This window comes from Urocampus carinirostris, chromosome 5 (genome assembly GCF_059441175.1).
Source record: "Urocampus carinirostris isolate Australia breed hairy pipefish chromosome 5, RoL_Ucar_1.0, whole genome shotgun sequence".
Classification (NCBI taxonomy): Eukaryota; Metazoa; Chordata; class Actinopteri; order Syngnathiformes; family Syngnathidae; genus Urocampus; species Urocampus carinirostris.
Genome location: NC_142353.1, coordinates 20493317 through 20506446, shown reverse-complemented (window position 1 = coordinate 20506446; position 13130 = coordinate 20493317). Strand labels below are relative to the sequence as shown.

Here is a 13130-nt window from a genome sequence, read left to right as displayed (position 1 = left end):
ACCCACACAGGCACAGGCAAAACATGCAAACTAGCTATAATGGAACCCTAGACTTCTGCATCGTGGGGCTGACATGCTAACAACTCAGGCGCCAGGAAAGAAAAAAATATTTTGTAGAAAAGTCAAGGACCGATGGGGAAATATTGGCCAAAAAGCCATACATACCATCACGTGATTCTCACTCAGCTGAGTTTTGGCAAGGTCATGATTTTGAATGGTTGTCAGACTCCCAACCTACCTTTTCCAAAACATGGGCACTCCTCAATGTGGCATTCGACAACAGGTCCCCAGGTCTTAGTGTGATCATGTGTATCTGTTTGACATAGTGCAAATTTGTGCGCTGACAAATTTAGCGTGTATGTGCTTATGACAACAATGTAAGTTGGACATCAGCGAAGAAAGAAGCAGCTGTGTCCCTGTGTTCATCTCGTCTTTTCCTCTCTCCTCACCCGCCTGGACGTACTGCCATTGTGTTTGTCTGCCTGCTAAAAAAAAAAAAAAAACGTAAAAGAAGGGTTAAACTACTATGACCACAGACACTGTGGGGATTTGGGGATAGACAGGGGCAGGGCTTGCGTTTAGATTTATTTTATCTCATGAGAATGATGTGAGAGTACATCCGGAAACTTGTTAAACAACTCTTGTTTTTGGTTCCAGACCCCGAGAAACTTTTTCCATTACAACTATTGACATATTTTACTATTTTTTTGGACCGTAATAGTGCATTGTCAATCTTTCTGTGACATCTGATAATGGAATTCCCAAGGATCACAATTCCTGAAAAAGGAAAAGGCTTGGGAAGACATGTTTTTTTTAAAGGAAAACCCAATGCATTTTTTTAAAAAAATAAGCAAGACAACATCAAACCAAATAACTAATAACCTCCCATGCATGTTTTCGAAATGTGGGACAAAAAAAATCAAAGCGCCTGGAAAAAACCCACAGAGGCAGATCTTGCGAACTACGCAAAAGGATGTTGGTAGCTGGGATCGAACCAAGGATCTATTAACTATAATACGCACCTGTCAACGCAGGAGGGTTCAAATTCATTTTAGCTCAGGAGCCACATGGTAGAGAGAACTCTCTCACAGGGGCTGTAATAGTTAATGAGTGGCATAAAAAGTGTGCCTCAGCTGTAGAGCTCGGGATCTTTTTCAATTAATATACAATTATGTTTGAAGGGTGTAAGATTCCATTACATAACTAATATTGAGTGGGATAGCACGACAGCTGAGCGGTTAGCATGTCTGCAGCACAGTTCTGAGGACATGGTTTCAAATCTAACTACCAGCCTTCCTGTGCGGAGTTTGCATGTTCTCTCTGTGCCCGCGCAAGGTTTTCTCTCACATTCCAAAAAATATGGCAAGTGAATTGCTCAAGCACCGCAGTAACCCTACTGAGGTTAAGCGGTGCAGATATTGGATGAATGGATTATTGAGTTATTTTCCCCTTCATCTTTTTCCCATTATTGAGATTTAATCTCTTGTAGCATTTATTAACTGTGCATTTGTCAAAAGAGAAACACAACATAATATTGGGTGGCGGCAGTAGCCCAGGAGGTAGAGTGCTCGTCTTGGGATCAAGGGATCCCAGTTCGTATCCCGGCTAGTCCGTGTTACATGTCGAAGTGTCCTTGGGTAAGACACTGAACCCCTAATACCCCCAAAAAGCAGGTTAGCGTCTTATGTGGCTGCAATACAAGGCCGCTATTGGGAAATGTGGAGCACATTGTAAAGCGCTTTGGGAAGCCATTGACTTGAAAAGCGCTATATAATTGCAGATCATTACATAGCATACTTGAAACTGTCATTTTTCAATGTAATTCGGTTCATCTCTATCTTGAACTTCTCTAAACATTGTCTTTTTGGCTGGATTAAATCCGTTGGCTAGCCTGATCCGGCCTGCTTGCTTGACCCCCCCCCCCCCTTAGCAGCTAACCAGTCTCCACTGTGCTGCCCGGGTAAATAAACAGATTATGATTGAAAAATATATATGAATGCATAACTACTGTATAACTACATAAAACATGAAATAATCCAAAAACAAATGAATACTTTAATCAAGTAGTCTTTCAGGCAAACCCAACAATGTCCACAAACATAGCAGGGGTGCTGATTTACAAATGAAAACCTAGTGAGGTTAAGAAAATGGCTGAAAAGATGGTCATTCTTCTGCATCAAAGCAGAATGCACAAACTCCTTTCCGTCCACACTGGTGTGCATGACCCAACCTAAGGGTCTCATCCCTGACCCAGGGATGTCACTCCTAATTTAATTTAAAAAAACATTTGGGTGCAAATTACGCCTCCTGAAAATATCCGGAATAAAATGTGCTCAGTGGGATGATATGCCGTTTTACTACACGGCCAACAACCTTCATAAATAAACACATCGTTAAACAAAACAAACATTTGACAGCATAAATCAAAACAGAGTATTATTATTTTTGTAAGGGTATAATTTTGCTACACTCTTCAGTTGCTCAGGGCGCTATTGACTTGCTTGTCATGGTTACAGTTCCAATCGCAAGTGGCAATTGAATAAATTGGAAATGCTCAAATGGCATGCGCCTTAAGGCATCGCCATTCATTTGTAAAACGCAGTGCAGTGAGCGGTAGCCTTCGGTGTTTATATAAATGATTCTTCCTCAACCTCCTATGGAAGAAAAAAATGATGAGGAAGAGGTGTTTTTGTGTTGCAGTCATTTACAGTTGGTGTCCACAGCTCTTTGACGACCTCTGTAGGCCAATATGAGTACAGGTTGAAACTGAACATGTTGAGTCGAACGATCAAAATGAATAGCTTTTACAGTTTCGATTTAATTGTATGCCGTGCCAGGTAATTTACACCAGTTTTCAACCTTATTTCCCGCCACCAAAATATATCGAGGCACAGCAAAATGTTAAAAAATTAAGTCCTTGTACCGATTTTTAAAATTACCATATTACCTAAAATTACAATATACTTTTATCTTTTGTGGTCAGCTTGGCGACATTTTGGTTAATAATTATGCTGTAATTTTGAGTTTAACTGTATTTTTACCCGTTTTCAAGTTGTACTTAATATTTTTTCCGTTTTTTTTCCTTTTAGAAAAAATAATACTTGATATCAGCAAAATTGCATAGCCTATGACAGTGGAACAAACCTATTTTTTTACCTCGGTCTGTAAAATGTTACTTTTTAATTTAAACAAAAAAAGATCAAATTAAGCAGAAATATAGCGGACAATTATCTCAGCTACCTCTAGGTGAGGCTCATGTTATGTAATACAAAAGAAAAACATTCTCACCTACGGGTGTTAACAAAAATAAACCTTTATGTAGTAGTTCATGTATTTCTGCTTATAATTCAAACAGATAATTTTTTTCTTCACAGAACACTGTAATGTTTTTTTTTTTTTTTTAATTTTTTTTTTTTTTTACCACTAAGAGGCGCTGCCCCCTATTGAGTTGTTGGACTATATACAGTTGGATAAAGTTCTCAACCCCCTCCCCCCACCTGCTTCCCAGACCACCCTAAACAAGCACACAAGACTGAGGAAGGAAAAAAAAATAGAATATATATATATATATATATATATATATATACTGCGATTGGCTGGCAACCAGTTCAGGGTGTCCCCTGCCCACTGCCCGAAGATGGCTGGGATGGGCTCCAGCCCCCCCGCGACCCTAATGAGGCTAAGCGGTACGGCTAATGAGATGAGATGATATATATATATATATATATATATATATATATATATATATACAGTGGAACCTCGGTTCTCGACCATAATCCGTTCCAGAACCCTGTTCGAAAACCGATTTGTCCGATCACCGAAATCATTTTTCCCATTAAAAAGAATATAAAACGTTTTAATCCATTCCAACACCCTGAATGTTTACCTTGAATGTTTAACGTAAACTTAAAGCTAACCCAGACTAATCGTACGTTTGTGTTATCGTAATCTTCCGTACGAAAGTTTACGCTAACATGAATGTGTAAAAATAAAAAAATCAGGTCGTTTACAAGTCATTTAGCACCCGGATCTCCACAACAAGTGGTGAGCGGTTCATTGGAAAGGGGGCTCCGTTCCAACACCCTCAATGTTGGGCTCCGTTCCAACACCCTGAATGTTTACTGAATGTTTAACGTAAACTTAAAGCTAACCCAGGATAATCGTACGTTCGCGTTATCGTAATCTTCCATACAAAAGATTACGCTAACATGAACGTGTAAAAAAAAAAAAAAAAAAAAAGGATAGGGAAAAGAATTATGAATAAGATTTCTTACCTTTGTGGTGGTCAGCAGAAGGCGCAGGCAAGATCAGACACTCGATAACAGTTGATCACGATATGAGCGATCTACAACCGTACGCCGCTCAGCATCGCACCCTAGCGTACGCACTCATTTATTACCGGCGTTCGAACTCAGATTTTTGGACCGAACAGCGAAGCAAGAATTTCTGGAAATTTTTGGTCAGACTCCGACTTGTTAGAACTGAGAGGCGTTCAAAAACCGAGGTTCCGCTGTGTGTGTATATATATATATATATATATATATATATATATATATATATATATATATAGTTAGAAAATTTCCTGTTGGCTTGTTGTACTCATTGTCAAAACAGATGGGTGCAAATGTTTATACCTCAGTAACAAAACCAACACTTGCATGATTGATCGCTTGCTACAGTAAATAAGACAAATAATAATGCTGAACGTGTTTTTGCTCAACCAAAGATTGTGAAGGGCTTATATACAATTGCCCCACGCAGTGTTATCATAAGTCTGAACATTAGCATCAGATGACTACCATATTTAACGCACTATAAAAAGCATATATATATATTATTTTTCATATACAAGACGTACTGGACTATAAGCCACATATAATTAAAAGTACAATATGAGCTAGAGTTGCATAAAAATCATTAAAATTAGACTAATTTATTTCATAGAACATAAACTAACATTATAAATTTGGTTTCACCACTAAAATCAATGGCCTCTACAAATAAAAAGAATCAAAGAACAATGACGGGTGGATGATTAAAAAAAAAAAAAATCAGCAAGAGATAAACTCAGCCCAGTCCAAACTCAAATGTAATAATTGACATTCTAGGTGCGCTTTCATACCAATTGTCACGGTTGCCATGGCGCCCAGTTGGCCCCGCCCATGTGGCGCCAGCTGCGGCTCGTTGACGGATTGGATTCCCATCTATTTAAGCTCAGTGCTCTAACTCACCCTTTGTCAGTCCATCAACGAACCTCTGCACCCGCGAGACGTGGGTTTTGACTCTGTCCGGTTTCCTGTGTATCCTGTCCGGTTTCGATACCGTCTGTTTAGTCCTGTTTTCATTTCAGTCTCCGGTTTCCAGTGTCTGGTATCGTGCCCTTCATTCTCGTCTTGTCTGATATCCGTCTCCAGTCTCCCATATCTGTTATCAATCTTTTGAATCCCGTTCTGTCCGGTATCGACATCATCTGACCTGTATCGGCTCGTGTAACTCATATCAATCTCGTTGGTCTCTTGCTTTCTGTTGTTCCACGCCAGACTTCTGTCTTTCTTCTTTCGCCCAGCGATCGCCAAATCACTGGCGTTTCGTGTTAACGTGCACGACTGCCCCATTTCCCGTAAAATAAAAGCTTGTGTGAGAAATGTCAAGCATTTGGGTTATCCTCCTGTTCCAGTTCTTTACACCAATACGTATTTAGGTTTTTAGGTGCACTATAAAATATGGCATGTGACTCTGAAGAAAGTTGACAACTACAAAAATTAAAAAATTGAATTTTACAAAGCTGTTTCTCACATGGCTAAGTCTTTAACAAGTGTTTATTTTGGAGTGCAATGTCTAATCTCACTGCAAACAATGTTTCCAACATTGTTATCAAATACAACAAAGACAATTCTAATTCTATTCCATTCTGCAATTTGGAGCTGAGCGGATACATGTAGTTAAAGAATCTCTCCCTAAGAGTCAAGTGATCCTATAAATTACTAGAATGAATTTCATCTGCATGATCGATGCCTTCACTTTAATTTCACACTTTTATGCTTGACTCCCCCCTGTGATGACCTAATTTCACAGCAGCAAAAGCAAACAACAATATGAAGTGCGTGAGTCACATTTGACGCCAAGAGAGACAAGACAGAACGCCCCCGGGAGGTTTTCCGGGGCCAATTTACATTTCCAGCAAAAATATTTCACCCCCTGCCCAATTGCTGTGAAATTGTTTTGAGGTGCGACTAAAGTCTTAGTTGACTGGCAATGCAAATTCAAAGTGATATCCCATTTTACTAATCAGCATCTGACATAATTTTTTTCTGAAAGTGTGTGCATCCGGGGTAAGCAAACTGCGGCCTGCAGGTCACATCCTGTCAATCAGGCCTTCTAATCCGGCCCGCTGAACAAAAATGATCCATCTATCTATCTATCTATCTATCTATCTATCTATCTATCTATCTATCTATCTATCTATCTATCTATCTATCTATCTATCTATCTATCTATCTATCTATCTATCTATCTATCTATCTATCTATCTATCTATCTATCTATCTATCTATCTATCTATCTATCTATCTATCTATCTATCTATCTATCTATCTATCTATCTATCTATCTATCTATCTATCTATCTATCTATCTATCTATCTATCTATCTATCTATCTATCTATCTATCTATCTATCTATCTATCTGCCTGCCTGCCTGTCTGTCTGTCTGTCTGTCTGTCTGTCTGTCTGTCTGTCTGTCTGTCTGTCTGTCTGTCTGTCTGTCCCTTCGTTCGTCTCTTCGTCTGTCAGGTGAATAATGTTCAGAAAATAATACAAAAATGGCTATTTAGTGCTTAAAAGTGTGTCCTCATATAAGAATAACGACAGAAACACAGACATAATATTACTTACTACAACAATACTTTAATACACAAAAAACTGGTACAAAAAGACAACTACCTAAATACTATAAAAAAACAATTAGAGTAATATTACAAAAAATGCTACAGAAATACCACATTACTACTACACCAATACTACATTACAAACAATTCTACTACAGAAATATGACGACAGAAATGCTACAAAAATTCTACAACAAAAATACTACAAAATACAACTACGGTAATACTACAAAATGCTACAAAATACAACTTAAGTAATACTACGAAAATGCTACAGAAATACTACAAAAATGCTACAGAAATACCAGAAAATGTATACAAAAATTCTACAAAAATACTACTACCGTCATGATTACTGATGTGAGCTGTGCCCGCTCATTTGGCGCCAACTGCTGTGGGTTCTGATTGGCTCCCTGTCAGTATTTGAACCCAGTCCTGTCTGTCCCCTTTTGTCAGTCCGTCTAGGCAAGCCTTTTTTCGACCCTGGCTCCCACCTGTCCCGTTTGTTTGCTCCCGTCTGTCTCCCGCTTCTACCCGTTTTGATCCTGACCACTTCTGCTCTCCCGTCCCGGCTTACAACCTCTTTTTATCCCCAACTACGTCTACTCTCCCGTTCTGGCTTACGACTCGCTTACGACCACGCCTTGCTCTCCCAGTCCCGGCTACCGACCCGTTTTCCCGTCCCTGCTCGCTACGGAAGATCCGCTTCCGCGTTCGGAGCACCAGCCGAGTACAAGATCAATTTGCGTCCAGCATCCAGCGAACACCGGATTGTGGGCGCAGCCTTTTCTCTTTCCTCCAATAAAACTTGTCAGAAATGTAACGCAATTGGGTCCTGTTTCCGTTCTGATCCTGACAACTACACCAGTACTACGATAAAAAATGCTACTACAGAATGGCACAACTACGGAAATACTAAAAAAATCCGACTATTGGAATGCTATCGTATAAAATGACTACTACAGAAATTTTCTAGAAATACCAAAGGAATACAACGAAACTAAATATTAAATGAAGTGCTAAAAACAGGGACCCGATACTTTTGTTTAATTCTTAGCATTTCAAAACGATTTGATGAAACTAATTTATTTGAAAAGAAATATAAAAAGAAATATAATATGTAGATGTCTGCATGTTTTTTATTCATAATAAAAAAAATGGATAGGTCTTCAGGCCCGGGCCCCTGATGCCAATGCGGCCCGAGACTTCAAAAGTTGGCCCACCCTTGCATTACATGATCCGAGGGCCTCTTGATTCTTGGATCGTGGTTAATCTATGTGGAGAAAGAGCAGGAGTAAAGTGATAATTATTAAGTTATGCTAACCGAGTTGCTGGAGATTTGCTCCTTTCTTGAGTTTTCCTTGATCTTATCGTTGTGGCTGATATACCCTCTCAGAAAGCATTTAACACATTTTATCTGACTAAACCTTTTGAAAGTGTGCTTGCATGTTGAGTCAGCCCCACACCACTTGGAGGGGCCACTGCTGCGTTTGATTCTGGTAGCCTAGATGGTAGGGCACCCGCTCAGAGACTGGGAGGTCGCTGGTTCAAGCCTCGGCCGAGTCATACCTAAGACTTACAACATTGGTACTCATTGACTCCCTGCTTGGCGTTCAGCATTAGGGGTTGGAATTGGAGGGCTTTGGTCACCTAATGACTCCCAACATCTCAGTTGGGTTGAGCGTGGGGGCTGGGAATCCCCTCCTCTGAATCAATCTCCTAAAAAGAGTCAGAAATGACTCTAGCCACCTCCCACTAGGGGGATATGGCTGTAGTATATAGAATTTAATATAATAAAAAAAAAATCCTGGGCATTGACAACAAATCTTATATTTATGAAGGAACTAAGCATACAGTGGGTCAACGAATGTATTCATTTTTTTCTAGAATTGCAGAGCTCTATTTTATTGGAATTTAAAACTCATGTATTAAAGTTTCTGTCTTTATTCACTGTAAAACGCCCAGTGAGAAAAAAATTGTCAAATAATCCAGATTCTGTGTAAAATATAGGAGATAATTTATCTTAAATTAAAGGTGGAGTGCGTGGTTGATTTTCCCCCCGATTAAATATGTGCTAACACTGATTTCAAAGAGCCGCTATGTTTTATTATGCACTTCGCCTATATCCTTTTATCTTACTTTTAGCAGAGATGTTCCGGGCGGAACACATTAGGTTGGAGGAATGGGGGCTGAGGGGAGTGCTGAAGATTGACTTAATGCTTGTCACAGCATTTTTTTTTTATTTCTATTTGTAAGCCTAGCATGAAAATGGTGAAAGTAAGGAAAGGCCAGCCTCAAGTAGAGTCCAAACACCAACCCAAACCACAAAATAAATAAATAAATAAGAGTTTATGTGAGTACGTGTAAGAAATGCATGTGTACTTGCATGTGCGTCAAGAATGAGCTGACACAGATCGAGGATATACGTTTCAAATTCTGTATAGCTCCCTTAAGTGTTATTTGGCCAGTCTTACTAAAAATAACTCATTAAATTAAACGTGAATGGCTGAATGGTTCTCATTTTATTTTTTATTTTGTCTCACAGAAATGTAAATGTAAATGGTCTGCATTCATCTAGCGCTTTTCAAGTCAATGAAGACATCCCAATGTGCTTTACAATGTGCTTCACACTTTTCTCTTTTACACACTTATATACCGATAGCAGCGTTAGCCATGCAAGGCAACTGCCTGCTTATCGGGGGCATTAGTGATTCAGTGTCTTGCCCAAGGACACTTCGACGTATAAGACGGAGGAGCCAGGAATCTAACTTGCGACCTCTTGATCCCAAGTTGAGCACTATACCTCCTGAGCAACTGCCGCCCCATATACAATTAGTATGTAAGGTATTACTGCGCCGAGTGTCTGCAGGTAGAAAATAAGACACGCAACTCTCTTGCCCCAGAGCAGAGGGTGATAGTGAGACCAAGGATTCCGATTTGGCATAACCCTCTCCGAAACACAAAATTTGTGATAGTATTAACAAGTTAACAAAAAGATCAAGACATCCACTGTTATTTTTCCCCGTTGCATGGACTGGCAATGGGACCTAATGTACCCAATCATTTGGAATATATATTTTTTTTCCTCGCAGCCCTTTTGCCAAAGCGTTTAATGCAAAGAAGCCTGTGACTCAAAATGTGTGACCACCCATGATCTGGAATCTTTTGCATTGGTGAAGATTTGGGAAAAGGAATCTCTCAACTGGACTTTTTACATTCTGTTATTACCTATATTTAATGTTGAGGTTGATTGTGAATTATCTGTTGAAGCATTTGCAACAGCCATTGCAGCCTGGTCCTCTTGGAGGGGAACTACCTCACGTGTGACCCCTTCTCAAGGTTTCTTCATTTCCCTCAAGCTCAAGTGAATTTTGTTGTTGTTGTTGGTTTCCCTTGCCTTCAGATCAAGGATGTTGTAATGGTGGTCTGAGCAGCCCTTTGAGACTTTTAGTGATTGAGGGCAACAGTAATAAATATGGCTCGACTTTTATTCATAATGGAGGATTACTTATATTAAGTAACAAAATTCTATTTAAAATGAGCATCATTACCTTGTCAGAACAGATGATTTGAAAAATGTCTCGTTTTACAAAAAAAATATATTTTTATTCTACTTTAAAGGGACAGTGTGTACTAATTGAGCGCTGGATGTCACTGTATACTATAGTGAACCCAAAACAAGTGCTACAAAGAACAAGGAAGATTACAAACTACGCAGAATCAATGTAACCAACATGAGACATTTTTCTTCTCATTTTTTGCAAATAAAGCAAATTTAAAATAAATGAATGAAAGAGAAAACAGAAAAGAAGAATGACTTAAATCAAAAAGAAAACAGTAAAATGTAAAAAAAAGAAAAAATAAGACCAAAGAAAATAAGAGAAAGAGAAAAAGAAAAATAAGGATGGAGCACCTGACTTCCTCTATCTTCCAAGAAACCTTTGTGTGAAACCTTATGCGTTTGGGTCTACCATCTGTTCTGGTTCTGACAGTTTAAGTGCAGGAGTTGGGAATGTCTGTGACCCAAAGAGCCATAATAGCAAAATATATATATTTTTTTTCGAGACAGCCATGCCATATATTTTAAGACAGGTTAAGCAAAACCACCAAACCGGCTCTTTAAAAAAATTGAATTCTTAGTGCATTTTGTTTCACTGAGTGACGTTAGATGATCAGATAAAAATCATGAACTAGAATAACGCCAGAGTCGGTGTTCTATATCAACACATATATCGATTTAAACTTGTCTCCCTCCCTCGATTACTTAAGAGCGTTGATGCTCATTTTGACTTTTATTTTTTATAAATAATGGTTTCAAAACTAAGTGAAAGCAGGGTTCTTTTGTGAAAATGTCGTAAAATACTGCAAACAAGAATAGTGACGATTTCCTTTTGGCGCAGACTGCGCTGGGCAGAGAGCTACCACCCCATCAAATTGCTCTGTGTGCTTGGCTGGTGTTTCTGGCTAATTATAGTTTTTCTGTGAGTTTTCATCATTAAATGTCTCAGCTGTAACCCTAAATTGTTTAATGAGCTTCCATATAAAGGGTTTTTTAGTGATTTGGGGCTGTTGGCGTGACACCTTGAACTGTAAACTGTAGTGGGTATTGTTCATATACTCGACTGAACCATCCATATTATAAACACTACATCAGCTATGCAAGCACCTGACTATATTCTGTGCTTGAAATAATTAGAAAGCTATTGATGAGATTTGCACGAGTATAATCTTATTTCCTGCATATGTACTAATGGAAAGAGCTATACATGGCTCGTGAGCCATACGTTCCTGACTTCTGATTTAGTGGCTGAGTAATCCTATTTTAACTAAACTTCTGAAAAATACAACCTGGTTATAACATAGTAACAACATATATAACATAATTAGTTGTTATTTTGGAAATACGTATCAAAATGTTAGCCCTGCATTGAAATGTGACAAAAAGCCGCTCTCAGCTTCAAAAAGGTTGGTGACCCATGCTATCGTCTAAATTAAGTCAAATATATGAATAAATAAGACAAATATTCCATAATCTCTGTTCGTCAATAGTACACTGTGTAATATTTGACCACTAGATGTCTCTATACTTATTAGTGCAACCAAAAGTGAGTGCTACAAAGCACAAGGAAGAGACTCATTGTGACCGATATATTTTTCCCCAAAATGTTGTTGCAAAGTTTTTAGTTTTTTGGAATACCCTTAGCAGCAAGATGGCGGGCAATCATGTCTTATTCCACTAGGTGAGCTCTATGTTATGTAAAATAAATACAAACTTCTCGACCTGAGAGTATTTAAAAAATGCACATATATATGGTAGTTCATTTATTTTTGTATATTGTTCAAATTAATATTGTTTTCTGAATAAATATATTTTTATTACCACTAACAAGCAGTAAATAATACACAATGTCCCTTTAAGATACTTTTTTTGGGTTTTGTAGCAAATAGTAATTCTTGTGTTGCCAGACCCAGTGCCAGCAATTTTAACTTATTATTGATGGCCTACAGAACATTTAGTTTTGTAGCTACGTAGGACATATCAAGAGAATTATTGAACCCTCATCTTTCATGAGAAACATAATATATTTTTAGCATTTACTATTGTTATTCAACAGTTGAACATTGCTTAGCTTCTTGATAACACTAATTTCCAAGAATACTTCTGAGAAAAACGTCTTATTTCGAATAGGATGCATTTCGGGCAGAACTACACTTTGGTGTTTTTTTTATTTTATTTTGCATTTGTGATACCTCGTATATCTAAACAGTGCTTTCCCTAAACACAAGGGCACTTTGCTTGCAAAATAATATTTTCTTGCAAGAAGACTGAACTTATGCTTAAACAATGTATGAACTCTGCAATGGACTTTCTCATTCTTTTAGAAAGAAAAGAGCTTGAAACATTACCAGTACAGACTGTACTTATCCATATCTTTGTAACTCTGACCAAACTGCTTCACTGCGCCTCTACTCGCCATACGGGCATGCCTACTTACTTCAATTGCTTGATACGGGAGGCATGACTAGGAAGTGTGGGCTTATTTGATGTGTGGACAAAACTGTGAGCTAAGCCATTCCTACTATGAAATGGTGATTATCATACTATAATTCCCAGAGGCTTTATACATAAACATGAGCTGTGCCTAACCCTTTATAATAGTTTCTTTAAATAAAGCAAAAATAACCCCAACAACAACAACTGCAATGTATTTTTACGTTTTGTCCATCCAACTAATTTTTAA

General features: G+C 38.3%; 1 protein-coding gene across 1 annotated transcript in view; it reads left to right on the top strand.

The window, feature by feature from the left end:
- LOC148365707 (uncharacterized) overlaps nt 1-13130 on the top strand; it is a 104451-nt gene that overhangs the window by 30285 nt on the left and 61036 nt on the right. The window lies entirely within an intron of this gene.